We start from the raw sequence: 23,748 nt of genomic DNA on the forward strand, positions 1-23,748 counted from the left end.
AAAAGCCAACGGCACGCAGTGTTCCTAAGTGGTCTCCCTCCCAAGTACTGACTGCGCTCGACGCTGCTTAACTTCGGTGATCGGACGATAACCGGTGTTTTCAGCGTGATATGGCCGTTGCCGAGAGTGCTATCTAATAATTCGAATTTAAATTAAGTGAGACAAACTAACCTTCATCTTTTTAAAACAATAACAAAAAGAAAATATGTTTGCTTTTTTCATATCTATTGGAATTTAAAAGAGGAAAAAAATTGAAAAAGCCAACGGCACGCAGTGTTCCTAAGTGGTCTCCCTCCCAAGTACTGACTGCGCTCGACGCTGCTTAATTTCGGTGATCGGACGAGAACCGGTGTTTTCAGCGTGATATGGCCGTTGCCAAGAGTGCTATTTAATAATTCGAATTTAAATTAAGTGAGACAAATTAACCTTCATCTTTTTAAAACAATAACAAAAAGAAAATATGTTTGCTTTTTTCATATCTATTGGAATTTTAAAGAGGAAAAAAAAGTGAAAAAGCCAACGGCACGCAGTGTTCCTAAGTGGTCTCCCTCCCAAGTACTGACTGCGCTCGACGCTGCTTAACTTCGGTGATCGGACGAGAACCGGTGTTTTCAGCGTGATATGGCCGTTGCCGAGAGTGCTAGATAATAATTCGAATTTAAATTAAGTGAGACAAATTAACCATCATCTTTTTAAAACAATAACAAAAAGAAAATATGTTTGCTTTTTTCATATCTATTGGAATTTAAAAGAGGAAAAAAAAGTGAAAAAGCCAACGGCACGCAGTGTTCCTAAGTGGTCTCCCTCCCAAGTACTGACTGCGCTCGACGCTGCTTAACTTCGGTGATCGGACGAGAACCGGTGTTTTCAGCGTGATATGGCCGTTGCCGAGAGTGCTATTTAATAATTCGAATTTAATTAACCTTCATCTTTATAAATCAATAAGAAAAAGAAGATATGTTTGCTTTTTTCATATCTCATGGAATTTAAAAGAGGAAATAAAAGTGAAAAAGCCAACGGCACGCAAAGTTTCCAAGTACTGACTGCGCTCGACGCTGCTTAACTTCGGTGATCGGACGAGAACCGGTGTTTTCAGCGTGATATGGCCGTTGCCGAGAGTGCTAGACAATAATTCGAATTTAAATTAAGTGAGACAAATTAACCATCATCTTTTTAAAACAATAACAAAAAGAAAATATGTTTGCTTTTTTCATATCTATTGGAATTTAAAAGAGGAAAAAAAAGTGAAAAAGCCAACGGCCAGCAGTGTTCCTAAGTGGTCTCCCTCCCAAGTACTGACTGCGCTCGACGCTGCTTAACTTCGGTGATCGGACGAGAACCGGTGTTTTCAGCGTGATATGGCCGTTGCCGAGAGTGCTAGATAATAATTCGAATTTAAATTAAGTGAGACAAATTAACCTTCATCTTTTTAAAACAATAACAAAAAGAAAATATGTTTGCATTTTTCATATCTATTGGAATTTAAAAGAGGAAAAAGAAGTGAAAAAGCCAACGGCACGCAGTGTTCCTAAGTGGTCTCCCTCCCAAGTACTGACTGCGCTCGACGCTGCTTAACTTCGGTGATCGGACGAGAACCGGTGTTTTCAGCGTGATATGGCCGTTGCCGAGAGTGCTAGATAATAATTCGAATTTAAATTAAGTGAGACAAATTAACCATCATCTTTTTAAAACAATAACAAAAAGAAAATATGTTTGCTTTTTTCATATCTATTGGAATTTAAAAGAGGAAAAAAAAGTGAAAAAGCCAACGGCACGCAGTGTTCCTAAGTGGTTTCCCTCCCAAGTACTGACTGCGCTCGACGCTGCTAAACTTCGGTGATCGGACGAGAACCGGTGCTTTCAGCGTGATATGGCCGTTGCCGAGAGTGCTAGATAATAATTCGAATTTAAATTAAGTGAGACAAATTAACCTTCATCTTTTTAAAACAATAACAAAAAGAAAATATGTTTGCTTTTTTCATATCTATTGGAATTTAAAAGAGGAAAAAAAAGTGAAAAAGCCAACGGCACGCAGTGTTCCTAAGTGGTCTCCCTCCCAAGTACTGATTGCGCTCGACGCTGCTTAACTTCGGTGATCGGACGAGAACCGGTGTTTTCAGCGTGATATGGCCGTTGCCGAGAGTGCTATTTAATAATTCGAATTTAAATTAAGTGAGACAAATTAACCTTCATCTTTTTAAAACAATAACAAAAAGAAAATATGTTTGCATTTTTCATATCTATTGGAATTTAAAAGAGGAAAAAGAAGTGAAAAAGCCAACGGCACGCAGTGTTCCTAAGTGGTCTCCCTCCCAAGTACTGACTGCGCTCGACGCTGCTTAACTTCGGTGATCGGACGAGAACCGGTGTTTTCAGCGTGATATGGCCGTTGCCGAGAGTGCTAGATAATAATTCGAATTTAAATTAAGTGAGACAAATTAACCATCTTTTTAAAACAATAACAAAAAGAAAATATGTTTGCATTTTTCATATCTATTGGAATTTAAAAGAGGAAAAAGAAGTGAAAAAGCCAACGGCACGCAGTGTTCCTAAGTGGTCTCCCTCCCAAGTACTGACTGCGCTCGACGCTGCTTAACTTCGGTGATCGGACGAGAACCGGTGTTTTCAGCGTGATATGGCCGTTGCCGAGAGTGCTAGATAATAATTCGAATTTAAATTAAGTGAGACAAATTAACCATCATCTTTTTAAAACAATAACAAAAAGAAAATATGTTTGCTTTTTTCATATCTATTGGAATTTAAAAGAGGAAAAAAAAGTGAAAAAGCCAACGGCACGCAGTGTTCCTAAGTGGTCTCCCTCCCAAGTACTGACTGCGCTCGACGCTGCTTAACTTCGGTGATCGGACGAGAACCGGTGTTTTCAGCGTGATATGGCCGTTGCCGAGAGTGCTATTTAATAATTCGAATTTAAATTAAGTGAGACTAATTTACCTTCATCTTTTTAAAACAATAACAAAAAGAAAATATGTTTGCTTTTTTCATATCTATTGGAATTTAAAAGAGGAAAAAAAAGTGAAAAAGCCAACGGCACGCAGTGTTCCTAAGTGGTCTCCCTCCCAAGTACTGACTGCGCTCGACGCTGCTTAACTTCGGTGATCGGACGATAACCGGTGTTTTCAGCGTGATATGGCCGTTGCCGAGAGTGCTATTTAATAATTCGAATTTAAATTAAGTGAGACAAACTAACCTTCATCTTTTTAAAACAATAACAAAAAGAAAATATGTTTGCTTTTTTCATATCTATTGGAATTTAAAAGAGGAAAAAAATTGAAAAAGCCAACGGCACGCAGTGTTCCTAAGTGGTCTCCCTCCCAAGTACTGACTGCGCTCGACGCTGCTTAACTTCGGTGATCGGACGAGAACCGGTGTTTTCAGCGTGATATGGCCGTTGCCGAGAGTGCTAGATAATAATTCGAATTTAAATTAAGTGAGACAAATTAACCTTCATCTTTTTAAAACAATAACAAAAAGAAAATATGTTTGCATTTTTCATATCTATAGGAATTTAAAAGAGGAAAAAAAATTGAAAAAGCCAACGGCACGCAGTGTTCCTAAGTGGTCTCCCTCCCAAGTACTGACTGCGCTCGACGCTGCTTAACTTCGGTGATCGGACGAGAACCGGTGTTTTCAGCGTGATATGGCCGTTGCCGAGAGTGCTATTTAATAATTCGAATTTAAATTAAGTGAGACAAATTAACCTTCATCTTTTTAAAACAATAACAAAAAGAAAATATGTTTGCTTTTTTCATATCTATTGGAATTTAAAAGAGGAAAAAAATTGAAAAAGCCAACGGCACGCAGTGTTCCTAAGTGGTCTCCCTCCCAAGTACTGACTGCGCTCGACGCTGCTTAACTTCGGTGATCGGACGAGAACCGGTGTTTTCAGCGTGATATGGCCGTTGCCGAGAGTGCTAGATAATAATTCGAATTTAAATTAAGTGAGACAAATTAACCTTCATCTTTTTAAAACAATAACAAAAAGAAAATATGTTTGCATTTTTCATATCTATTGGAATTTAAAAGAGGAAAAAGAAGTGAAAAAGCCAACGGCACGCAGTGTTCCTAAGTGGTCTCCCTCCCAAGTACTGACTGCGCTCGACGCTGCTTAACTTCGGTGATCGGACGAGAACCGGTGTTTTCAGCGTGATATGGCCGTTGCCGAGAGTGCTAGATAATAATTCGAATTTAAATTAAGTGAGACAAATTAACCATCATCTTTTTAAAACAATAACAAAAAGAAAATATGTTTGCTTTTTTCATATCTATTGGAATTTAAAAGAGGAAAAAAAAGTGAAAAAGCCAACGGCACGCAGTGTTCCTAAGTGGTCTCCCTCCCAAGTACTGACTGCGCTCGACGCTGCTTAACTTCGGTGATCGGACGAGAACCGGTGTTTTCAGCGTGATATGGCCGTTGCCTAGAGTGCTAGATAATAATTCGAATTTAAATTAAGTGAGACAAATTAACCTTCATCTTTTTAAAACAACAACAAAAAGAAAATATGTTTGCTTTTTTCATATCTATTGGAATTTAAAAGAGGAAAAAAAAGTGAAAAAGCTAACGGCACGCAGTGTTCCTAAGTGGTCGCCCTCCCAAATACTGACTGCGCTCGACGCTGCTTAACTTCGGTTATCGTACGAGAACCGGTGTATTCAGCGTGTTTTGGCCGTTGCCGATAGTGCTAGTTAATAATTTGAATTAAATTAACTTTCATCTTTATAAAACAATAACAAAAAGAAGATATGTGTGCTTTTTTTCAAATCGGGTGGAATTTAAAAGAGGAAACAAAAGTGAAAAACCAACGACACGCAGTATTCCCAAGTACTGACTGCGCTCGACGCTGCTAACGTCGGCGATCGGACGAGAACCGGTGTTCTCAGCGTGATTTGGCCGTTGCCGAGAGTGCTAGTTAATAATTCGAATTTAAATTAAGTGAGACAAATTAACCTTCATCATTTTAAAACAATAACAAAATGAAAACATGTTTGCTTTTTTCATATCTATAGGAATTTAAAAGAGGAAAAAAAGTGAAAAAGCCAACGGCACGCAGTGTTCCTAAGTTGTCTCCCTCCCTAGTACTGACTGCGCTCGACGCTGCTTAACTTCGGTGATCGGACGAGAACCGCTGTATTCAGCGTGATATGGTCGTTGCCGAGAGTGCTAGTTAATAATTCGAATTTAAATTAAGTGAGACAAATTAACCTTCATCATTTTAAAACAATAACAAAATGAAAACATGTTTGCTTTTTTCATATCTATTAAAATTTAAAAGAGGGAAAAAAAGTGAAAAAGCCAACGGCACGCAGTGTTCCTAAGTGGTCTCCCTCCCAAGCAGTGACTGTGCTCGACGCTGCTTAACTTCGGTTATCGGACGAGAGCCGGTGTATTCAGCGTGATATAGCCGTTGCCGAGAGTGCTAGTTAATAATTCGAATTTAAATTAAGTGAGACAAATTAACCTTCATCATTTTAAAACAATAACAAAATGAAAACATGTTTGCTTTTTTCATATCTATTAAAATTTAAAAGAGGGAAAAAAAGTGAAAAAGCCAACGGCACGCAGTGTTCCTAAGTGGTCTCCCTCCCAAGTAGTGACTGTGCTCGACGCTGCTTAACTTCGGTTATCGGACGAGAACCGGTGTATTCAGCGTGATATGGCCGTTGCCGAGAGTGCTAGTTAATAATTTTAATTTAATTAACTTTCATCTTTATAAAACAATAACAAAAAGAAGATATGTTTGCTTTTTTCATATTTGGTGGAATTTGAAAGAGGAAACAAAAGTGAAAAAGCCAACGGCACGCAGTGTTCCTAAGTTGTCTCCCTCCCTAGTACTGACTGCGCTCGACGCTGCTTAACTTCGGTTATCGGACGAGAACCGGTTTATTCAGCGTGATATGGCCGTTGCCGAGAGTGCTAGGTAATAATTCGAATTTAAATTAAGTGAGACAAATTAACCATCATCTTTTTAAAACAATAACAAAAAGAAAATAAGTTTGCTTTTTTCAAATCTATTGGAATTTAAAAGAGGAAAAAAAAGTGAAAAAGCCAACGGCACGCAGTGTACCTAAGTGGTCTCCCTCCCAAGTACTGACTGCGCTCGACGCTGCTTAACTTCGGTGATCGGACGAGAACCGGTGTTTTCAGCGTGATATGGCCGTTGCCGAGAGTGCTAGATAATAATTCGAATTTAAATTAAGTGAGACAAATTAACCATCATCTTTTTAAAACAATAACAAAAAGAAAATATGTTTGCTTTTTTCATATCTATTGGAATTTAAAAGAGGAAAAAAAAGTGAAAAAGCCAACGGCACGCAGTGTTCCTAAGTGGTTTCCCTCCCAAGTACTGACTGCGCTCGACGCTGCTAAACTTCGGTGATCGGACGAGAACCGGTGCTTTCAGCGTGATATGGCCGTTGCCGAGAGTGCTATTTAATAATTCGAATTTAAATTAAGTGAGACAAATTAACCTTCATCTTTTTAAAACAATAACAAAAAGAAAATATGTTTGCTTTTTTCATATCTATTGGAATTTAAAAGAGGAATAAAAAGTGAAAAAGCCAACGGCACGCAGTGTTCCTAAGTGGTCTCCCTCCCAAGTACTGATTGCGCTCGACGCTGCTTAACTTCGGTGATCGGACGAGAACCGGTGTTTTCAGCGTGATATGGCCGTTGCCGAGAGTGCTATTTAATAATTCGAATTTAAATTAAGTGAGACAAATTAACCTTCATCTTTTTAAAACAATAACAAAAAGAAAATATGTTTGCTTTTTTCATATCTATTGGAATTTAAAAGAGGAAAAAAATTGAAAAAGCCAACGGCACGCAGTGTTCCTAAGTGGTCTCCCTCCCAAGTACTGACTGCGCTCGACGCTGCTTAACTTCGGTGATCGGACGAGAACCGGTGTTTTCAGAGTGTTATGGCCGTTGCCGATAGTGCTAGTTAATAATTTGAATTAAATTAACTTTCATCTTTATAAAACAATAACAAAAAGAAGATATGTTTGCTTTTTTCATATCTGGTGGAATTTGAAAGAGGAAACAAAAGTGAAAAAGCCAACGGCACGCAGTATTCCCAAGTACTGTATGCGCTCGACGCTACTTAACTTCGGTGATCGGACGAGAACCGGTGTTTTCAGCGTGATATGGCCGTTGCCGATAGTGCTAGTTAATAATTTGAATTAAATTAACTTTCATCTTTATAAAACAATAACAAAAAGAAGATATGTGTGCTTTTTTTCAAATCGGGTGGAATTTAAAAGAGGAAACAAAAGTGAAAAACCAACGACACGCAGTATTCCCAAGTACTGACTGCGCTCGACGCTGCTAACGTCGGCGATCGGACGAGAACCGGTGTTCTCAGCGTGATTTGGCCGTTGCCGAGAGTGCTAGTTAATAATTCGAATTTAAATTAAGTGAGACAAATTAACCTTCATCATTTTAAAACAATAACAAAATGAAAACATGTTTGCTTTTTTCATATCTATAGGAATTTAAAAGAGGAAAAAAAAGTGAAAAAGCCAACGGCACGCAGTGTTCCTAAGTTGTCTCCCTCCCTAGTACTGACTGCGCTCGACGCTGCTTAACTTCGGTGATCGGACGAGAACCGCTGTATTCAGCGTGATATGGTCGTTGCCGAGAGTGCTAGTTAATAATTCGAATTTAAATTAAGTGAGACAAATTAACCTTCATCATTTTAAAACAATAACAAAATGAAAACATGTTTGCTTTTTTCATATCTATTAAAATTTAAAAGAGGGAAAAAAAGTGAAAAAGCCAACGGCACGCAGTGTTCCTAAGTGGTCTCCCTCCCAAGCAGTGACTGTGCTCGACGCTGCTTAACTTCGGTTATCGGACGAGAGCCGGTGTATTCAGCGTGATATAGCCGTTGCCGAGAGTGCTATTTAATAATTCGAATTTAAATTAAGTGAGACAAATTAACCTTCATCTTTTTAAAACAATAACAAAAAGAAAATATGTTTGCTTTTTTCATATCTATTGGAATTTAAAAGAGGAATAAAAAGTGAAAAAGCCAACGGCACGCAGTGTTCCTAAGTGGTCTCCCTCCCAAGTACTGATTGCGCTCGACGCTGCTTAACTTCGGTGATCGGACGAGAACCGGTGCTTTCAGCGTGATATGGCCGTTGCCGAGAGTGCTATTTAATAATTCGAATTTAAATTAAGTGAGACAAATTAACCTTCATCTTTTTAAAACAATAACAAAAAGAAAATATGTTTGCTTTTTTCATATCTATTGGAATTTAAAAGAGGAATAAAAAGTGAAAAAGCCAACGGCACGCAGTGTTCCTAAGTGGTCTCCCTCCCAAGTACTGACTGCGCTCGACGCTGCTTAACTTCGGTGATCGGACGAGAACCGGTGTTTTCAGCGTGACATGGCCGTTGCCGAGAGTGCTAGATAATAATTCGAATTTAAATTAAGTGAGACAAATTAACCTTCATCTTTTTAAAACAATAACAAAAAGAAAATATGTTTGCATTTTTCATATCTATTGGAATTTAAAAGAGGAAAAAGAAGTGAAAAAGCCAACGGCACGCAGTGTTCCTAAGTGGTCTCCCTCCCAAGTACTGACTGCGCTCGACGCTGCTTAACTTCGGTGATCGGACGAGAACCGGTGTTTTCAGCGTGACATGGCCGTTGCCGAGAGTGCTAGATAATAATTCGAATTTAAATTAAGTGAGACAAATTAACCTTCATCTTTTTAAAACAATAACAAAAAGAAAATATGTTTGCATTTTTCATATCTATTGGAATTTAAAAGAGGAAAAAGAAGTGAAAAAGCCAACGGCACGCAGTGTTCCTAAGTGGTCTCCCTCCCAAGTACTGACTGCGCTCGACGCTGCTTAACTTCGGTGATCGGACGAGAACCGGTGTTTTCAGCGTGATATGGCCGTTGCCGAGAGTGCTAGATAATAATTCGAATTTAAATTAAGTGAGACAAATTAACCATCATCTTTTTAAAACAATAACAAAAAGAAAATATGTTTGCTTTTTTCATATCTATTGGAATTTAAAAGAGGAAAAAAAAGTGAAAAAGCCAACGGCACGCAGTGTTCCTAAGTGGTTTCCCTCCCAAGTACTGACTGCGCTCGACGCTGCTAAACTTCGGTGATCGGACGAGAACCGGTGCTTTCAGCGTGATATGGCCGTTGCCGAGAGTGCTATTTAATAATTCGAATTTAAATTAAGTGAGACAAATTAACCTTCATCTTTTTAAAACAATAACAAAAAGAAAATATGTTTGCTTTTTTCATATCTATTGGAATTTAAAAGAGGAATAAAAAGTGAAAAAGCCAACGGCACGCAGTGTTCCTAAGTGGTCTCCCTCCCAAGTACTGATTGCGCTCGACGCTGCTTAACTTCGGTGATCGGACGAGAACCGGTGTTTTCAGCGTGATATGGCCGTTGCCGAGAGTGCTATTTAATAATTCGAATTTAAATTAAGTGAGACAAATTAACCTTCATCTTTTTAAAACAATAACAAAAAGAAAATATGTTTGCTTTTTTCATATCTATTGGAATTTAAAAGAGGAAAAAAATTGAAAAAGCCAACGGCACGCAGTGTTCCTAAGTGGTCTCCCTCCCAAGTACTGACTGCGCTCGACGCTGCTTAACTTCGGTGATCGGACGAGAACCGGTGTTTTCAGAGTGTTATGGCCGTTGCCGATAGTGCTAGTTAATAATTTGAATTAAATTAACTTTCATCTTTATAAAACAATAACAAAAAGAAGATATGTTTGCTTTTTTCATATCTGGTGGAATTTGAAAGAGGAAACAAAAGTGAAAAAGCCAACGGCACGCAGTATTCCCAAGTACTGTATGCGCTCGACGCTACTTAACTTCGGTGATCGGACGAGAACCGGTGTTTTCAGCGTGATATGGCCGTTGCCGATAGTGCTAGTTAATAATTTGAATTAAATTAACTTTCATCTTTATAAAACAATAACAAAAAGAAGATATGTGTGCTTTTTTTCAAATCGGGTGGAATTTAAAAGAGGAAACAAAAGTGAAAAACCAACGACACGCAGTATTCCCAAGTACTGACTGCGCTCGACGCTGCTAACGTCGGCGATCGGACGAGAACCGGTGTTCTCAGCGTGATTTGGCCGTTGCCGAGAGTGCTAGTTAATAATTCGAATTTAAATTAAGTGAGACAAATTAACCTTCATCATTTTAAAACAATAACAAAATGAAAACATGTTTGCTTTTTTCATATCTATAGGAATTTAAAAGAGGAAAAAAAGTGAAAAAGCCAACGGCACGCAGTGTTCCTAAGTTGTCTCCCTCCCTAGTACTGACTGCGCTCGACGCTGCTTAACTTCGGTGATCGGACGAGAACCGCTGTATTCAGCGTGATATGGTCGTTGCCGAGAGTGCTAGTTAATAATTCGAATTTAAATTAAGTGAGACAAATTAACCTTCATCATTTTAAAACAATAACAAAATGAAAACATGTTTGCTTTTTTCATATCTATTAAAATTTAAAAGAGGGAAAAAAAGTGAAAAAGCCAACGGCACGCAGTGTTCCTAAGTGGTCTCCCTCCCAAGCAGTGACTGTGCTCGACGCTGCTTAACTTCGGTTATCGGACGAGAGCCGGTGTATTCAGCGTGATATAGCCGTTGCCGAGAGTGCTAGTTAATAATTCGAATTTAAATTAAGTGAGACAAATTAACCTTCATCATTTTAAAACAATAACAAAATGAAAACATGTTTGCTTTTTTCATATCTATTAAAATTTAAAAGAGGGAAAAAAAGTGAAAAAGCCAACGGCACGCAGTGTTCCTAAGTGGTCTCCCTCCCAAGTAGTGACTGTGCTCGACGCTGCTTAACTTCGGTTATCGGACGAGAACCGGTGTATTCAGCGTGATATGGCCGTTGCCGAGAGTGCTAGTTAATAATTTTAATTTAATTAACTTTCATCTTTATAAAACAATAACAAAAAGAAGATATGTTTGCTTTTTTCATATTTGGTGGAATTTGAAAGAGGAAACAAAAGTGAAAAAGCCAACGGCACGCAGTGTTCCTAAGTTGTCTCCCTCCCTAGTACTGACTGCGCTCGACGCTGCTTAACTTCGGTTATCGGACGAGAACCGGTTTATTCAGCGTGATATGGCCGTTGCCGAGAGTGCTAGGTAATAATTCGAATTTAAATTAAGTGAGACAAATTAACCATCATCTTTTTAAAACAATAACAAAAAGAAAATAAGTTTGCTTTTTTCAAATCTATTGGAATTTAAAAGAGGAAAAAAAAGTGAAAAAGCCAACGGCACGCAGTGTACCTAAGTGGTTTCCCTCCCAAGTAGTGACTGCGCTCGATGCTGCTTAACTTCGGTTATCGGACGAGTACCGGTGTATTCAGCGTGATATGGCCGTTGCCGAGAGTGCTAGTTAATAATTTGAATTTAATTAACTTTCATCTTTATAAAACAATAAGAAAAAGAACATATGTTTGCTTTTTTTATATCTGATGGAATTTTAAAGAGGGAAATGCTTTTTTCATATCTATTAAAATTTAAAAGACGAAAAAAAAATTGACACTGGTTCTCGTCCGATCGCCGAAGTTAAGCACCGTCGAGCGCAGTCAGTACTTGGGAGGGAGTACACTTAGGAACACTGCGTGCCGTTGGCTTTTTCACTTTTTTTCCTCTTTTAAATTCCAATAGATATGAAAAAAGCAAACATATTTTCTTTTTGTTATTGTTTTAAAAAGATGGTCAATTTGTCTCACTTAATTTAAATTCGAATTATTAACTAGCACTCTCGGCAACGGCTATATCACGCTGAATACACCGGTTCTCGTCCGATAACCGAAGTTAAGCAGCGTCGAGCACAGTCACTGCTTGGGAGGGAGACCACTTAGGAACACTGCGTGCCGTTGGCTTTTTCACTTTTTTTCCCTCTTTTAAATTTTAATAGATATGAAAAAAGCAAACATGTTTTTTTTTGTTATTGTTTTAAAATGATGAAGGTTAATTTGTCTCACTTAATTTAAATTCGAATTATTAACTAGCACTTTCGGCAACGACCATATCACGCTGAATACAGCGGTTCTCGTCCGATCACCGAAGTTAAGCAGCGTCGAGCGCAGTCAGTACTAGGGAGGGAGACAACTTAGGAACACTGCGTGCCGTTGGCTTTTTCACTTTTTTTCCTCTTTTAAATTCCTATAGATATGAAAAAAGCAAACATGTTTTCATTTTGTTATTGTTTTAAAATGATGAAGGTTAATTTGTCTCACTTAATTTAAATTCGAATTATTAACTAGCACTCTCGGCAACGGCCAAATCACGCTGAGAACACCGGTTCTCGTCCGATCGCCGACGTTAGCAGCGTCGAGCGCAGTCAGTACTTGGGAATACTGCGTGTCGTTGGTTTTTCACTTTTGTTTCCTCTTTTAAATTCCACCCGATTTGAAAAAAAGCACACATATCTTCTTTTTGTTATTGTTTTATAAAGATGAAAGTTAATTTAATTCAAATTATTAACTAGCACTATCGGCAACGGCCAAAACACGCTGAATACACCGGTTCTCGTACGATAACCGAAGTTAAGCAGCGTCGAGCGCAGTCAGTATTTGGGAGGGCGACCACTTAGGAACACTGCGTGCCGTTAGCTTTTTCACTTTTTTTTCCTCTTTTAAATTCCAATAGATATGAAAAAAGCAAACATATTTTCTTTTTGTTGTTGTTTTAAAAAGATGAAGGTTAATTTGTCTCACTTAATTTAAATTCGAATTATTATCTAGCACTCTCGGCAACGGCCATATCACGCTGAGAACACCGGTTCTCGTCCGATCGCCGACGTTAGCAGCGTCGAGCGCAGTCAGTACTTGGGTATACTGCGTGCCGTTGGCTTTTTCACTTTTGTTTCCTCTTTTAAATTCCACCCGATATGAAAAAAGCAAACATATCTTCATTTTGTTATTGTTTTATAAAGATGAAAGTTAATTAAATTCAAATTATTAACTAGCACTCTCGGCAACGGCCATATCACGCTGAATACACCGGTTCTCGTCCGATCACCGAAGTTAAGCAGGGTCGAGCGCAGTCAGTACTTGGGAGGGAGACCACTTAGGAACACTGCGTGCCGTTGGCTTTTTCACTTTTTTTTCCTCTTTTAAATTTTAATAGATATGAAAAAAGCAAAAATGTTTTTTTTTGTTATTGTTTAAAAATGATGAAGGTTAATTTGTCTCACTTAATTTAAATTCGAATTATTAACTAGCACTCTCGGCAACGGCCATATCACGCTGAATACACCGGTTCTCGTCCGATAACCGAAGTTAAGCAGCGTCGAGCGCATACAGTACTTGGGAATACTGCGTGCCGTTGGCTTTTTCACTTTTGTTTCCTCTTTCAAATTCCACCAAATATGAAAAAAGCAAACATATCTTCTTTTTGTTATTGTTTTATAAAGATGAAAGTTAATTTAATTAAAATTATTAACTAGCACTCTCGGCAACGGCCATATCACGCTGAATACACCGGTTCTCGTCCGATAGCCGAAGTTAAGCAGCGTCGAGCGCAGTCACTACTTAGGAGCACTGCGTGCCGTTGGCTTTTTCACTTTTTTTTCCTCTTTTAAATTTTATTAGATATGAAAAAAGCAAACATGTTTTCATTTTGTTATTGTTTTAAAATGATGAAGGTCAAATTGTCTCACTTAATTTAAATTCGAATTATTATCTAGCACTCTAGGCAACGGCCATATCACGCTGAAAACACCGGTTCTCGTCCGATCACCGAAGTTAAGTAGCGTCGAGCGCATACAGTACTTGGGAATACTGCGTGCCGTTGGCTTTTTCACTTTTGTTTCCTCTTTCAAATTCCACCAGATATGAAAAAAGCAAACATATCTTCTTTTTGTTATTGTTTTATAAAGATGAAAGTTAATTTAATTCAAATTATTAACTAGCACTATCGGCAACGGCCATAACACTCTGAATACACAGGTTCTCGTACGATAACCGAATTTAAGCAGCGTCGAGCGCAGTCAGTATTTGGGAGGGCGACCACTTAGGAACACTGCGTGCCGTTAGCTTTTTCACTTTTTTTTCCTCTTTTAAATTCCAATGGATTTGAAAAAAGCAAACTTATTTTCTTTTTGTTATTGTTTTAAAAAGATGATGGTTAATTTGTCTCACTTAATTTAAATTCGAATTATTAACTAGCACTCTCGGCAACGACCATATCACGCTGAATACAGCGGTTCTCGTCCGATCACCGAAGTTAAGCAGCGTCGAGCGCAGTCAGTACTTGGGAGGGAGACCACTTAGGAACACTGCGTGCCGTTGGCTTTTTCACTTTTTTTTCCTCTTTTAAGTTCCAATAGATATGAAAAAAGCAAACATATTTTCTTTTTGTTATTGTTTTAAAAAGATGGTCAATTTGTCTCACTTAATTTAAATTCGAATTATTAACTAGCACTCTCGGCAACGGCTATATCACGCTGAATACACCGGTTCTCGTCCGATCACCGAAGTTAAGCAGCGTCGAGCGCAGTCAGTACTTGGGAGGGAGACCACTTAGGAACACTGCGTGCCGTTGGCTTTTTCACTTTTTTTTCCTCTTTTAAATTCCAATAGATATGAAGAAAGCAAACTTATTTTCTTTTTGTTATTGTTTTAAAAAGATGATGGTTAATTTGTCTCACTTAATTTAAATTCGAATTATTAACTAGCACTCTCGGCAACGACCATATCACGCTGAATACAGCGGTTCTCGTCCGATCACCGAAGTTAAGCAGCGTCGAGCGCAGTCAGTACTAGGGAGGGAGACCACTTAGGATTACTGCGTGCCGTTGGCTTTTTCACTTTTTTTTCCTCTTTGAAATTTTAATAGATATGAAAAAAGCAAACATGTTTTTTTTGTTATCGTTTTAAAATGATGAAGGTTAATTTATCTCACTTAATTTAAATTCGAATTATTATCTAGCACTCTCGGCAACGGCCATATCAAGCTGAGAACACCGGTTCTCGTCCGATCGCCGACGTTAGCAGCGTCGAGCGCAGTCAGTACTTAAGAATACTGCGTGCCGTTGGTTTTTCACTTTTGTTTCCTCTTTTAAATTCCACCCGATTTGAAAAAAGCACACATATCTTCATTTTGTTATTGTTTTATAAAGATGAAAGTTAATTAAATTCAAATTATTAACTAGCACTCTCGGCAACGGCCATATCACGCTGAATACACCGGTTCTCGTCCGATAACCGAAGTTAAGCAGCGTCGAGCGCAGTCACTACTTGGGAGGGAGACCACTTAGGAACACTGCGTGCCGTTGGCTTTTTCACTTTTTTTTCCTCTTTTAAATTCCCATGGATTTAAAAAAAGCAAACTTATTTTCTTTTTGTTATTGTTTTAAAAAGATGAAGGTTAATTTGTCTCACTTAATTTAAATTCGAATTATTACCTAGCACTCTCGGCAACGGCCATATCACGCTGAATACACCGGTTCTCGTCCGATAACCGAAGTTTAGCAGCGGTGTATTCAGCGTGATATGGCCGTTGCCGAGAGTGCTAGTTAATAATTCGAATTTAAATTAAGTCAGACAAATTAACCTTCATCATTTTTAAACAATAACAAAAAAAACATGTTTGCTTTTTTTCATATCTATTAAAATTTAAAAGAGGAAAAAAAAGTGAAAAAGCCAACGGCACGCAGTGTTCCTAAGTGGTCTCCCTCCGAAGTAGTGACTGCGCTCGACGCTGCTTAACTTCGGTTATCGGACGAGAACCGGTGTATTCAGCGTGATATGGCCGTTGCCGAGAGTGCTAGTAAATAATTTTAATTTAATTAACTTTCATCTTTATAAAACAATAACAAAAAGAAGATATGTTTGCTTTTTTCATATCTGGTGGAATTTAAAAGAGGAAACAAAAGTGAAAAAGAAACGGCACGCAGTATTCCCAAGTACTGTATGCGCTCGACGCTGCTTTACTTCGGTGATCGGAAGTGAACCGGTGTTTTCAGCGTGATATGGCCGTTGCCGAGAGTGCTAGGTAATAATTCGAATTTAAATTAAGTGAGACAAATTAACCTTCATCTTTTTAAAACAATAACAAAAAGAAAATAAGTTTGCTTTTTTTAAATCCATGGGAATTTAAAAGAGGAAAAAAAAGTGAAAAAGCCAACGGCACGCAGTGTTCCTAAGTGGTCTCCCTCCCAAGTAGTGACTGCGCTCGACGCTGCTTAACTTCGGTTATCGGACGAGAACCGGTGTATTCAGCGTGATATGGCCGTTGCCGAGAGTGCTAGTTAATAATTTGAATTTAATTAACTTTCATCTTTATAAAACAATAACAAAATGAAGATATGTGTGCTTTTTTCAAATCGGGTGGAATTTAAAAGAGGAAACAAAAGTGAAAAACCAACGGCACGCAGTATTCTTAAGTACTGACTGCGCTCGACGCTGCTAACGTCGGCGATCGGACGAGAACCGGTGTTCTCAGCTTGATATGGCCGTTGCCGAGAGTGCTAGATAATAATTCGAATTTAAATTAAGTGAGATAAATTAACCTTCATCATTTTAAAACGATAACAAAAAAAACATGTTTGCTTTTTTCATATCTATTAAAATTTCAAAGAGGAAAAAAAAGTGAAAAAGCCAACGGCACGCAGTGTTCCTAAGTGGTCTCCCTCCCTAGTACTGACTGCGCTCGACGCTGCTTAACTTCGGTGATCGGACGAGAACCGCTGTATTCAGCGTGTTATGGCCGTTGCCGAGAGTGCTAGTTAATAATTTGAATTAAATTAACTTTCATCTTTATAAAACAATAACAAAAAGAAGATATGTTTGCTTTTTTCATATCTGGTGGAATTTAAAAGAGGAAACAAAAGTGAAAAAGCCAACGGCACGCACTATTCCTAAGTACTGTATGCGCTCGACGCTGCTTAACTTCGGTGATCGGACGAGAACCGGTGTTTTCAGCGTGATATGGCCGTTGCACGCAGTATTCCCAAGTACTGACTGCGCTCGACGCTGCTAACGTCGGCGGTCGGACGAGAACCGGTGTTCTCAGCGTGATATGGCCGTTGCCGAGAGTGCTAGGTAATAATTCGAATTTAAATTAAGTAAGACAAATTAACCTTCATCATTTTAAAGCAATAACAAAAAGAAAACATGTTTGCTTTTTTCATATCTATTAAAATTTAAAAGAGGAAAAAAAAGTGAAAAAGCCAACGGCACGCAGTGTTCCTAAGTGGTCTCCCTCCCAAGTACTGACTGCGCTCGACGCTTCTTAACTTCGGTTATCGGACGAGAACCGGTGTATTCAGCGTGTTATGGCCGTTGCCGAGAGTGCTAGTTAATAATTTGAATTAAATTAACTTTCATCTTTATAAAACAATAACAAAAAGAAGATATGTTTGCTTTTTTCATATTTGGTGGAATTTGAAAGAGGAAGCAAAAGTAAAAAAGCCAACGGCACGCAGTATTCCCAAGTACTGTATGCGCTCGACGCTGCTTAACTTCGGTGATCGGACGAGAACCGGTGTTCTCAGCGTGATATGGCCGTTGCCTAGAGTGCTAGATAATAATTCGAATTTCAATTAAGTGAGACAATTTGACCTTCATCTTTTTAAAACAATAACAAAAAAAAACATGTTTGCTTTTTTCATATCTATTAAAATTTAAAAGAGGAAAAAAAAGTGAAAAAACCAACGGCTCGCAGTGTTCCTAAGTGGTCTCCCTCCCAAGTACTGACTGCGCTCGACGCTGCTTAACTTCGGTGAACGGACGAGAACCGGTGTATTCAGCGTGATATGGCCGTTGCCGAGAGTGCTAGTTAATAATTTGAATTTAATTAACTTTCATCTTTATAAAACAATAACAAAATGAAGATATGTGTGCTTTTTTCAAATCGGGTGGAATTTAAAAGAGGAAACAAAAGTGAAAAACCAACGGCACGCAGTATTCTTAAGTACTGACTGCGCTCGACGCTGCTAACGTCGGCGATCGGACGAGAACCGGTGTTCTCAGCTTGATATGGCCGTTGCCGAGAGTGCTAGATAATAATTCGAATTTAAATTAAGTGAGATAAATTAACCTTCATCATTTTAAAACGATAACAAAAAAACATGTTTGCTTTTTTCATATCTATTAAAATTTCAAAGAGGAAAAAAAAGTGAAAAAGCCAACGGCACGCAGTGTTCCTAAGTGGTCTCCCTCCCTAGTACTGACTGCGCTCGACGCTGCTTAACTTCGGTGATCGGACGAGAACCGCTGTATTCAGCGTGATATGGTCGTTGCCGAGAGTGCTAGTTAATAATTCGAATTTAAATTAAGTGAGACAAATTAACCATCATCTTTTTAAAACAATAACAAAAAGAAAATAAGTTTGCTTTTTTCAAATCCATTGGAATTTAAAAGAGGAAAAAAAAGTGAAAAAGCTAACGGCACGCAGTGTTCCTAAGTGGTCGCCCTCCCAAATACTGACTGCGCTCGACGCTGCTTAAATTCGGTTATCGTACGAGAACCTGTGTATTCAGAGTGTTATGGCCGTTGCCGATAGTGCTAGTTAATAATTTGAATTAAATTAACTTTCATCTTTATAAAACAATAACAAAAAGAAGATATGTTTGCTTTTTTCATATCTGGTGGAATTTGAAAGAGGAAACAAAAGTGAAAAAGCCAACGGCACGCAGTATTCCCAAGTACTGTATGCGCTCGACGCTACTTAACTTCGGTGATCGGACGAGAACCGGTGTTTTCAGCGTGATATGGCCGTTGCCTAGAGTGCTAGATAATAAATCGAATTTAAATTAAGTGAGACAATTTGACCTTCATCATTTTAAAACAATAACAAAATGAAAACGTGTTTGCTTTTTTCATATCTAATAAAATTTAAAAGAGGAAAAAAAAGTGAAAAAGCCAACGGCACGCAGTGCTCCTAAGTAGTGACTGCGCTCGACGCTGCTTAACTTCGGCTATCGGACGAGAACCGGTGTATTCAGCGTGATATGGCCGTTGCCGAGAGTGCTAGTTAATAATTTTAATTTAATTAACTTTCATCTTTATAAAACAATAACAAAAAGAAGATATGTTTGCTTTTTTCATATTTGGTGGAATTTGAAAGAGGAAACAAAAGTGAAAAAGCCAACGGCACGCAGTATTCCCAAGTACTGTATGCGCTCGACGCTGCTTAACTTCGGTTATCGTACGAGAACCTGTGTATTCAGCGTGTTTTGGCCGTTGCCGATAGTGCTAGTTAATAATTTGAATTAAATTAACTTTCATCTTTATAAAACAATAACAAAAAGAAGATATGTGTGCTTTTTTTCAAATCGGGTGGAATTTAAAAGAGGAAACAAAAGTGAAAAACCAACGACACGCAGTATTCCCAAGTAATGACTGCGCTCGACGCTGCTAACGTCGGCGATCGGACGAGAACCGGTGTTCTCAGCGTGATTTGGCCGTTGCCGAGAGTGCTAGTTAATAATTCGAATTTAAATTAAGTGAGACAAATTAACCTTCATCATTTTAAAACAATAACAAAATGAAAACATGTTTGCTTTTTTCATATCTATAGGAATTTAAAAGAGGAAAAAAAGTGAAAAAGCCAACGGCACGCAGTGTTCCTAAGTTGTCTCCCTCCCTAGTACTGACTGCGCTCGACGCTGCTTAACTTCGGTGATCGGACGAGAACCGCTGTATTCAGCGTGATATGGTCGTTGCCGAGAGTGCTAGTTAATAATTCGAATTTAAATTAAGTGAGACAAATTAACCTTCATCATTTTAAAACAATAACAAAATGAAAACATGTTTGCTTTTTTCATATCTATTAAAATTTAAAAGAGGGAAAAAAAGTGAAAAAGCCAACGGCACGCAGTGTTCCTAAGTGGTCTCCCTCCCAAGCAGTGACTGTGCTCGACGCTGCTTAACTTCGGTTATCGGACGAGAACCGGTGTATTCAGCGTGATATAGCCGTTGCCGAGAGTGCTAGTTAATAATTCGAATTTAAATTAAGTGAGACAAATTAACCTTCATCATTTTAAAACAATAACAAAATGAAAACATGTTTGCTTTTTTCATATCTATTAAAATTTAAAAGAGGGAAAAAAAGTGAAAAAGCCAACGGCACGCAGTGTTCCTAAGTGGTCTCCCTCCCAAGTAGTGACTGTGCTCGACGCTGCTTAACTTCGGTTATCGGACGAGAACCGGTGTATTCAGCGTGATATGGCCGTTGCCGAGAGTGCTAGTTAATAATTTTAATTTAATTAACTTTCATCTTTATAAAACAATAACAAAAAGAAGATATGTTTGCTTTTTTCATATTTGGTGGAATTTGAAAGAGGAAACAAAAGTGAAAAAGCCAACGGCACGCAGTGTTCCTAAGTTGTCTCCCTCCCTAGTACTGACTGCGCTCGACGCTGCTTAACTTCGGTTATCGGACGAGAACCGGTTTATTCAGCGTGATATGGCCGTTGCCGAGAGTGCTAGGTAATAATTCGAATTTAAATTAAGTGAGACAAATTAACCATCATCTTTTTAAAACAATAACAAAAAGAAAATAAGTTTGCTTTTTTCAAATCTATTGGAATTTAAAAGAGGAAAAAAAAGTGAAAAAGCCAACGGCACGCAGTGTACCTAAGTGGTTTCCCTCCCAAGTAGTGACTGCGCTCGATGCTGCTTAACTTCGGTTATCGGACGAGTACCGGTGTATTCAGCGTGATATGGCCGTTGCCGAGAGTGCTAGTTAATAATTTGAATTTAATTAACTTTCATCTTTATAAAACAATAAGAAAAAGAACATATGTTTGCTTTTTTTATATCTGATGGAATTTTAAAGAGGGAAATGCTTTTTTCATATCTATTAAAATTTAAAAGACGAAAAAAAAATTGACACTGGTTCTCGTCCGATCGCCGAAGTTAAGCACCGTCGAGCGCAGTCAGTACTTGGGAGGGAGTACACTTAGGAACACTGCGTGCCGTTGGCTTTTTCACTTTTTTTCCTCTTTTAAATTCCAATAGATATGAAAAAAGCAAACATATTTTCTTTTTGTTATTGTTTTAAAAAGATGGTTAATTTGTCTCACTTAATTTAAATTCGAATTATTATCTAGCACCCTCGGCAACGGCCATATCACGCTGAAAACACCGGTTCTCGTCCGATCACCGCAGTTAAGCAGCGTCGAGCGCAGTCAGTACTTGGGAGGGAGACCACTTAGGAACACTGCGTGCCGTTGTCTTTTTCACTTTTTTTTCCTCATTTAAATTCCAATAGATATGAAAAAAGCAAACATATTTTCTTTTTGTTATTGTTTTAAAAAGATGAAGGATAATTTGTCTCACTTAATTTAAATTCGAACTATTATCTAGCACTCTCGGCAACGGCCATATCACGCTGAAAACACCGGTTCTCGTCCGATCACCGCAGTTAAGCAGCGTCGAGCGCAGTCAGTCCTTGGAAACTCTGCGTGCCGTTGGCTTTTTCACTTTTGTTTCCTCTTTTAAATTCCATCAGATATGAAAAAAGCAAACATATCTTCTTTTTGTTATTGTTTTCTAAAGATGAAGGTTAATTAAATTCAAATTATTAAATAGGTCTCTCGGCAACGGCCATATCAAGCTGAAAACACCGGTTCTCGTCCGATCACCGAAAATAAGCACCGTCGAGCGCAGTCAGTACTTGGAAACTCTGCGTGGCGTTGGCTTTTTCACTTATGTTTCCTCTTTTAAATTCCATCAGATATGAAAAAAGCAAACATATCTTCTTTTTGTTATTGTTTTATAAAGATGAAGGTTAATTAAATTCAAATTATTAATTAGCACTCTCGGCAAAGGCCATATCACGCTGAAAACACCGGTTCTCGTCCGATCACCGAAGTTAAGAAGCGTCGAGCGCAGTCAGTATTCGGGAGGGAGACAACTTAGGAACACTGCGTGCCGTTGGCTTTTTCACTTTTTTTTCCTCTTTTAAATTCCAATAGATATGAAAAAAGCAAACATATTTTCTTTTTGTTACTGTTTTAAAAAGATGAAGGATAATTTGTCACACTTAATTTAAATTCGAATTATTATCTAGCACTCTCGGCAACGACCATATCACGCTGAAAACACCGGTTCTCGTCCGATCACCGCAGTTAAGCAGCGTCGAGCGCAGTCAGTACTTGGAAACTCTGCGTGCCGTTGGCTTTTTCACTTTTGTTTCCTCTTTTAAATTCCATCAGATATGAAAAAAGCAAACATATCTTCTATTTGTTATTTTTTATAAAGATGAAGGTTAATTAAATTCAAATTATTAAATAGCACTCTCGGCAACGGCCATATCAAGCTGAAAACACCGGTTATCGTCCGATCACCGAAAATAAGCAGCGTCGAGCGCAGTCAGTACTTGGAAACTCTGCGTGCCGTTGGCTTTTTCACTTATGTTTCCTCTTTTAAATTCCATCAGATATGAAAAAAGCAAACATATCTTCTTTTTGTTATTGTTTTATAAAGATGAAGGTTAATTAAATTCAAATTATTAATTAGCACTCTCGGCAACGGCTATATCGCGCTGAAAACACCGGTTCTCGTCCGATCACCGAAGTTAAGAAGCGTCGAGCGCAGTCAGTACTTGGGAGGGAGACCACTTAGGAACACTGCGTGCCGTTGGCTTTTTCACTTTTTTTCCTCTTTTAAATTCCAATAGATATGAAAAAAGCAAACATATTTTCTTTTTGTTATTGTTTTAAAAAGATGATGGTTAATTTGTCTCACTTAATTTAAATTCGAATTATTATCTAGCACTCTCGGCAACGGCCATATCACGCTGAAAACACCGGTTCTCGTCCGATCACCGAAGTTAAGAAGCGTCGAGCGCAGTCAGTACTTGGGAGGGAGACCACTTAGGAACACTGCGTGCCGTTGGCTTTTTCACTTTTTTTTCCTCTTTTAAATTGCAATAGATATGAAAAAAGCAAACATATTTTCTTTTTGTTATTGTTTTAAAAAGATGAAGGTTAATTTGTCTCACTTAATTTAAATTCGAATTATTATCTAGCATTCTCGGCAACGGCCATATCACGCTGAAAACACCGGTTCTCGTCGGATCACCGAAGTTAAGCAGCGTCGAGCGCAGTCAGTACTTGGGAGGGAGACCACTTAGGAACACTGCGTGCCGTTGGCTTTTTCACTTTTTTTTTCCTCTTTTAAATTCCAATAGATATGAAAAAAGCAAACATATTTTCTTTTTGTTATTGTTTTAAAAAGATGGTCAATTTGTCTCACTTAATTTAAATTCGAATTATTATCTAGCACTCTCGGCAACGGCCATATCACGCTGAAAACACCGGTTCTCGTCCGATCACCGAAGTTAAGCAGCGTCGAGCGCAGTCAGTACTTGGGAGGGAGACCACTTAGGAACACTGCGTGCCGTTGGCTTTTTCACTTTTCTTTCCTCTTTTAAATTCCTATAGATATGAAAAAAGCAAACAAATTTTCTTTTTGTTATTGTTTTAAAAAGATGAAGGTCAATTTGTCTCACTTAATTTAAATTCGAATTATTATCTAGCACTCTCGGCAACGGCTATATCAAGCTGAAAACACCGGTTACCGTCCGATCACCGAAGTTAAGCAGCGTCGAGCGCAGTCAGTACTTAGAAACTCTGCGTGCCGTTGGCTTTTTCACTTTTGTTTCCTCTTTTAAATTCCATCAGATATGAAAAAAGCAAACTTATCTTCTTTTTGTTATTGTTTTATAAAGATGAAGGTTAATTAAATTCGAATTATTA

The 23,748-nt window shown here is 38.3% G+C and overlaps 26 non-coding genes and 49 pseudogenes across 26 annotated transcripts; 18 read left to right on the forward strand and 57 right to left on the reverse strand.

The window, feature by feature from the left end:
- Window positions 1-3: 3 nt before the first annotated feature.
- On the reverse strand, window positions 4-122 carry LOC149694210 (5S ribosomal RNA; annotated as a pseudogene).
- Window positions 123-258: 136 nt separating this feature from the next.
- On the reverse strand, window positions 259-377 carry LOC149694211 (5S ribosomal RNA). The gene has a single exon (XR_016383305.1). It is a non-coding gene; the product is annotated as a 5S ribosomal RNA (ribosomal RNA).
- Window positions 378-514: 137 nt separating this feature from the next.
- On the reverse strand, window positions 515-633 carry LOC149694212 (5S ribosomal RNA). The gene has a single exon (XR_016383051.1). It is a non-coding gene; the product is annotated as a 5S ribosomal RNA (ribosomal RNA).
- Window positions 634-770: 137 nt separating this feature from the next.
- LOC149694213 (5S ribosomal RNA) lies at window positions 771-889 on the reverse strand. The gene has a single exon (XR_016383053.1). It is a non-coding gene; the product is annotated as a 5S ribosomal RNA (ribosomal RNA).
- Window positions 890-1,011: 122 nt separating this feature from the next.
- LOC149694214 (5S ribosomal RNA) lies at window positions 1,012-1,114 on the reverse strand (annotated as a pseudogene).
- A 137-nt stretch (window positions 1,115-1,251) lies between these two features.
- LOC149694215 (5S ribosomal RNA) lies at window positions 1,252-1,370 on the reverse strand (annotated as a pseudogene).
- Window positions 1,371-1,507: 137 nt separating this feature from the next.
- LOC149694216 (5S ribosomal RNA) lies at window positions 1,508-1,626 on the reverse strand. The gene has a single exon (XR_016383054.1). It is a non-coding gene; the product is annotated as a 5S ribosomal RNA (ribosomal RNA).
- Window positions 1,627-1,763: 137 nt separating this feature from the next.
- On the reverse strand, window positions 1,764-1,882 carry LOC149694217 (5S ribosomal RNA; annotated as a pseudogene).
- Window positions 1,883-2,019: 137 nt separating this feature from the next.
- On the reverse strand, window positions 2,020-2,138 carry LOC149694218 (5S ribosomal RNA). The gene has a single exon (XR_016383130.1). It is a non-coding gene; the product is annotated as a 5S ribosomal RNA (ribosomal RNA).
- Window positions 2,139-2,275: 137 nt separating this feature from the next.
- On the reverse strand, window positions 2,276-2,394 carry LOC149694219 (5S ribosomal RNA). Its single transcript, XR_016383055.1, has one exon. It is a non-coding gene; the product is annotated as a 5S ribosomal RNA (ribosomal RNA).
- A 134-nt stretch (window positions 2,395-2,528) lies between these two features.
- Window positions 2,529-2,647, reverse strand: LOC149694220 (5S ribosomal RNA). The gene has a single exon (XR_016383056.1). It is a non-coding gene; the product is annotated as a 5S ribosomal RNA (ribosomal RNA).
- Window positions 2,648-2,784: 137 nt separating this feature from the next.
- Window positions 2,785-2,903, reverse strand: LOC149694221 (5S ribosomal RNA). Its single transcript, XR_016383057.1, has one exon. It is a non-coding gene; the product is annotated as a 5S ribosomal RNA (ribosomal RNA).
- A 137-nt stretch (window positions 2,904-3,040) lies between these two features.
- Window positions 3,041-3,159, reverse strand: LOC149694222 (5S ribosomal RNA; annotated as a pseudogene).
- A 136-nt stretch (window positions 3,160-3,295) lies between these two features.
- LOC149694223 (5S ribosomal RNA) lies at window positions 3,296-3,414 on the reverse strand. Its single transcript, XR_016383058.1, has one exon. It is a non-coding gene; the product is annotated as a 5S ribosomal RNA (ribosomal RNA).
- Window positions 3,415-3,551: 137 nt separating this feature from the next.
- Window positions 3,552-3,670, reverse strand: LOC149694224 (5S ribosomal RNA). The gene has a single exon (XR_016383059.1). It is a non-coding gene; the product is annotated as a 5S ribosomal RNA (ribosomal RNA).
- Window positions 3,671-3,806: 136 nt separating this feature from the next.
- Window positions 3,807-3,925, reverse strand: LOC149694225 (5S ribosomal RNA). The gene has a single exon (XR_016383060.1). It is a non-coding gene; the product is annotated as a 5S ribosomal RNA (ribosomal RNA).
- Window positions 3,926-4,062: 137 nt separating this feature from the next.
- Window positions 4,063-4,181, reverse strand: LOC149694226 (5S ribosomal RNA). The gene has a single exon (XR_016383061.1). It is a non-coding gene; the product is annotated as a 5S ribosomal RNA (ribosomal RNA).
- A 137-nt stretch (window positions 4,182-4,318) lies between these two features.
- Window positions 4,319-4,437, reverse strand: LOC149694227 (5S ribosomal RNA). Its single transcript, XR_016383062.1, has one exon. It is a non-coding gene; the product is annotated as a 5S ribosomal RNA (ribosomal RNA).
- A 137-nt stretch (window positions 4,438-4,574) lies between these two features.
- On the reverse strand, window positions 4,575-4,693 carry LOC149694228 (5S ribosomal RNA; annotated as a pseudogene).
- A 360-nt stretch (window positions 4,694-5,053) lies between these two features.
- On the reverse strand, window positions 5,054-5,172 carry LOC149694229 (5S ribosomal RNA; annotated as a pseudogene).
- A 137-nt stretch (window positions 5,173-5,309) lies between these two features.
- LOC149694230 (5S ribosomal RNA) lies at window positions 5,310-5,428 on the reverse strand (annotated as a pseudogene).
- A 137-nt stretch (window positions 5,429-5,565) lies between these two features.
- Window positions 5,566-5,684, reverse strand: LOC149694231 (5S ribosomal RNA; annotated as a pseudogene).
- Window positions 5,685-5,806: 122 nt separating this feature from the next.
- On the reverse strand, window positions 5,807-5,925 carry LOC149694232 (5S ribosomal RNA; annotated as a pseudogene).
- A 137-nt stretch (window positions 5,926-6,062) lies between these two features.
- LOC149694233 (5S ribosomal RNA) lies at window positions 6,063-6,181 on the reverse strand. Its single transcript, XR_016383281.1, has one exon. It is a non-coding gene; the product is annotated as a 5S ribosomal RNA (ribosomal RNA).
- Window positions 6,182-6,318: 137 nt separating this feature from the next.
- LOC149694234 (5S ribosomal RNA) lies at window positions 6,319-6,437 on the reverse strand (annotated as a pseudogene).
- A 137-nt stretch (window positions 6,438-6,574) lies between these two features.
- LOC149694235 (5S ribosomal RNA) lies at window positions 6,575-6,693 on the reverse strand. Its single transcript, XR_016383131.1, has one exon. It is a non-coding gene; the product is annotated as a 5S ribosomal RNA (ribosomal RNA).
- A 136-nt stretch (window positions 6,694-6,829) lies between these two features.
- Window positions 6,830-6,948, reverse strand: LOC149694236 (5S ribosomal RNA; annotated as a pseudogene).
- A 122-nt stretch (window positions 6,949-7,070) lies between these two features.
- On the reverse strand, window positions 7,071-7,173 carry LOC149694237 (5S ribosomal RNA; annotated as a pseudogene).
- Window positions 7,174-7,534: 361 nt separating this feature from the next.
- Window positions 7,535-7,653, reverse strand: LOC149694238 (5S ribosomal RNA; annotated as a pseudogene).
- A 137-nt stretch (window positions 7,654-7,790) lies between these two features.
- LOC149694239 (5S ribosomal RNA) lies at window positions 7,791-7,909 on the reverse strand (annotated as a pseudogene).
- A 137-nt stretch (window positions 7,910-8,046) lies between these two features.
- On the reverse strand, window positions 8,047-8,165 carry LOC149694240 (5S ribosomal RNA). Its single transcript, XR_016383153.1, has one exon. It is a non-coding gene; the product is annotated as a 5S ribosomal RNA (ribosomal RNA).
- Window positions 8,166-8,302: 137 nt separating this feature from the next.
- On the reverse strand, window positions 8,303-8,421 carry LOC149694241 (5S ribosomal RNA). The gene has a single exon (XR_016383148.1). It is a non-coding gene; the product is annotated as a 5S ribosomal RNA (ribosomal RNA).
- Window positions 8,422-8,558: 137 nt separating this feature from the next.
- On the reverse strand, window positions 8,559-8,677 carry LOC149694242 (5S ribosomal RNA). The gene has a single exon (XR_016383150.1). It is a non-coding gene; the product is annotated as a 5S ribosomal RNA (ribosomal RNA).
- Window positions 8,678-8,814: 137 nt separating this feature from the next.
- LOC149694243 (5S ribosomal RNA) lies at window positions 8,815-8,933 on the reverse strand. Its single transcript, XR_016383064.1, has one exon. It is a non-coding gene; the product is annotated as a 5S ribosomal RNA (ribosomal RNA).
- A 137-nt stretch (window positions 8,934-9,070) lies between these two features.
- On the reverse strand, window positions 9,071-9,189 carry LOC149694244 (5S ribosomal RNA; annotated as a pseudogene).
- A 137-nt stretch (window positions 9,190-9,326) lies between these two features.
- LOC149694245 (5S ribosomal RNA) lies at window positions 9,327-9,445 on the reverse strand. Its single transcript, XR_016383133.1, has one exon. It is a non-coding gene; the product is annotated as a 5S ribosomal RNA (ribosomal RNA).
- Window positions 9,446-9,581: 136 nt separating this feature from the next.
- Window positions 9,582-9,700, reverse strand: LOC149694246 (5S ribosomal RNA; annotated as a pseudogene).
- A 122-nt stretch (window positions 9,701-9,822) lies between these two features.
- LOC149694247 (5S ribosomal RNA) lies at window positions 9,823-9,925 on the reverse strand (annotated as a pseudogene).
- Window positions 9,926-10,285: 360 nt separating this feature from the next.
- LOC149694248 (5S ribosomal RNA) lies at window positions 10,286-10,404 on the reverse strand (annotated as a pseudogene).
- A 137-nt stretch (window positions 10,405-10,541) lies between these two features.
- Window positions 10,542-10,660, reverse strand: LOC149694249 (5S ribosomal RNA; annotated as a pseudogene).
- A 137-nt stretch (window positions 10,661-10,797) lies between these two features.
- Window positions 10,798-10,916, reverse strand: LOC149694250 (5S ribosomal RNA; annotated as a pseudogene).
- A 122-nt stretch (window positions 10,917-11,038) lies between these two features.
- LOC149694251 (5S ribosomal RNA) lies at window positions 11,039-11,157 on the reverse strand (annotated as a pseudogene).
- Window positions 11,158-11,294: 137 nt separating this feature from the next.
- Window positions 11,295-11,413, reverse strand: LOC149694252 (5S ribosomal RNA; annotated as a pseudogene).
- A 385-nt stretch (window positions 11,414-11,798) lies between these two features.
- On the forward strand, window positions 11,799-11,917 carry LOC149694253 (5S ribosomal RNA; annotated as a pseudogene).
- A 136-nt stretch (window positions 11,918-12,053) lies between these two features.
- LOC149694254 (5S ribosomal RNA) lies at window positions 12,054-12,172 on the forward strand (annotated as a pseudogene).
- Window positions 12,173-12,532: 360 nt separating this feature from the next.
- On the forward strand, window positions 12,533-12,651 carry LOC149694255 (5S ribosomal RNA; annotated as a pseudogene).
- A 361-nt stretch (window positions 12,652-13,012) lies between these two features.
- Window positions 13,013-13,131, forward strand: LOC149694256 (5S ribosomal RNA). The gene has a single exon (XR_016383315.1). It is a non-coding gene; the product is annotated as a 5S ribosomal RNA (ribosomal RNA).
- A 136-nt stretch (window positions 13,132-13,267) lies between these two features.
- LOC149694257 (5S ribosomal RNA) lies at window positions 13,268-13,370 on the forward strand (annotated as a pseudogene).
- A 362-nt stretch (window positions 13,371-13,732) lies between these two features.
- LOC149694258 (5S ribosomal RNA) lies at window positions 13,733-13,835 on the forward strand (annotated as a pseudogene).
- Window positions 13,836-14,213: 378 nt separating this feature from the next.
- Window positions 14,214-14,332, forward strand: LOC149694259 (5S ribosomal RNA; annotated as a pseudogene).
- A 134-nt stretch (window positions 14,333-14,466) lies between these two features.
- LOC149694260 (5S ribosomal RNA) lies at window positions 14,467-14,585 on the forward strand. The gene has a single exon (XR_016383157.1). It is a non-coding gene; the product is annotated as a 5S ribosomal RNA (ribosomal RNA).
- A 137-nt stretch (window positions 14,586-14,722) lies between these two features.
- Window positions 14,723-14,841, forward strand: LOC149694261 (5S ribosomal RNA; annotated as a pseudogene).
- Window positions 14,842-15,199: 358 nt separating this feature from the next.
- On the forward strand, window positions 15,200-15,318 carry LOC149694262 (5S ribosomal RNA; annotated as a pseudogene).
- A 362-nt stretch (window positions 15,319-15,680) lies between these two features.
- Window positions 15,681-15,799, reverse strand: LOC149694263 (5S ribosomal RNA; annotated as a pseudogene).
- A 361-nt stretch (window positions 15,800-16,160) lies between these two features.
- Window positions 16,161-16,279, reverse strand: LOC149694264 (5S ribosomal RNA; annotated as a pseudogene).
- A 358-nt stretch (window positions 16,280-16,637) lies between these two features.
- On the reverse strand, window positions 16,638-16,756 carry LOC149694265 (5S ribosomal RNA; annotated as a pseudogene).
- Window positions 16,757-16,878: 122 nt separating this feature from the next.
- LOC149694266 (5S ribosomal RNA) lies at window positions 16,879-16,981 on the reverse strand (annotated as a pseudogene).
- Window positions 16,982-17,209: 228 nt separating this feature from the next.
- LOC149694267 (5S ribosomal RNA) lies at window positions 17,210-17,328 on the reverse strand (annotated as a pseudogene).
- A 122-nt stretch (window positions 17,329-17,450) lies between these two features.
- On the reverse strand, window positions 17,451-17,553 carry LOC149694268 (5S ribosomal RNA; annotated as a pseudogene).
- A 136-nt stretch (window positions 17,554-17,689) lies between these two features.
- Window positions 17,690-17,808, reverse strand: LOC149694269 (5S ribosomal RNA; annotated as a pseudogene).
- A 357-nt stretch (window positions 17,809-18,165) lies between these two features.
- On the reverse strand, window positions 18,166-18,284 carry LOC149694270 (5S ribosomal RNA; annotated as a pseudogene).
- Window positions 18,285-18,662: 378 nt separating this feature from the next.
- LOC149694271 (5S ribosomal RNA) lies at window positions 18,663-18,765 on the reverse strand (annotated as a pseudogene).
- Window positions 18,766-19,590: 825 nt separating this feature from the next.
- Window positions 19,591-19,709, reverse strand: LOC149694272 (5S ribosomal RNA; annotated as a pseudogene).
- A 137-nt stretch (window positions 19,710-19,846) lies between these two features.
- Window positions 19,847-19,965, reverse strand: LOC149694273 (5S ribosomal RNA; annotated as a pseudogene).
- Window positions 19,966-20,102: 137 nt separating this feature from the next.
- LOC149694274 (5S ribosomal RNA) lies at window positions 20,103-20,221 on the reverse strand (annotated as a pseudogene).
- Window positions 20,222-20,343: 122 nt separating this feature from the next.
- LOC149694275 (5S ribosomal RNA) lies at window positions 20,344-20,462 on the reverse strand (annotated as a pseudogene).
- Window positions 20,463-20,599: 137 nt separating this feature from the next.
- On the reverse strand, window positions 20,600-20,718 carry LOC149694276 (5S ribosomal RNA; annotated as a pseudogene).
- Window positions 20,719-21,103: 385 nt separating this feature from the next.
- LOC149694277 (5S ribosomal RNA) lies at window positions 21,104-21,222 on the forward strand. The gene has a single exon (XR_016382922.1). It is a non-coding gene; the product is annotated as a 5S ribosomal RNA (ribosomal RNA).
- Window positions 21,223-21,359: 137 nt separating this feature from the next.
- On the forward strand, window positions 21,360-21,462 carry LOC149694278 (5S ribosomal RNA; annotated as a pseudogene).
- Window positions 21,463-21,809: 347 nt separating this feature from the next.
- LOC149694279 (5S ribosomal RNA) lies at window positions 21,810-21,928 on the forward strand (annotated as a pseudogene).
- A 137-nt stretch (window positions 21,929-22,065) lies between these two features.
- On the forward strand, window positions 22,066-22,168 carry LOC149694280 (5S ribosomal RNA; annotated as a pseudogene).
- Window positions 22,169-22,514: 346 nt separating this feature from the next.
- On the forward strand, window positions 22,515-22,633 carry LOC149694281 (5S ribosomal RNA; annotated as a pseudogene).
- Window positions 22,634-22,769: 136 nt separating this feature from the next.
- Window positions 22,770-22,888, forward strand: LOC149694282 (5S ribosomal RNA). The gene has a single exon (XR_016383346.1). It is a non-coding gene; the product is annotated as a 5S ribosomal RNA (ribosomal RNA).
- Window positions 22,889-23,025: 137 nt separating this feature from the next.
- On the forward strand, window positions 23,026-23,144 carry LOC149694283 (5S ribosomal RNA). Its single transcript, XR_016383218.1, has one exon. It is a non-coding gene; the product is annotated as a 5S ribosomal RNA (ribosomal RNA).
- A 135-nt stretch (window positions 23,145-23,279) lies between these two features.
- LOC149694284 (5S ribosomal RNA) lies at window positions 23,280-23,398 on the forward strand. The gene has a single exon (XR_016383065.1). It is a non-coding gene; the product is annotated as a 5S ribosomal RNA (ribosomal RNA).
- The last annotated feature ends 350 nt before the right edge of the window (window positions 23,399-23,748 follow it).

This window comes from Phalangium opilio, unplaced genomic scaffold (assembly GCF_054372755.1).
Source record: "Phalangium opilio isolate 3A_F unplaced genomic scaffold, DU_Popi_V2 ptg000024l_1, whole genome shotgun sequence".
Taxonomy (NCBI): Eukaryota; Metazoa; Arthropoda; class Arachnida; order Opiliones; family Phalangiidae; genus Phalangium; species Phalangium opilio.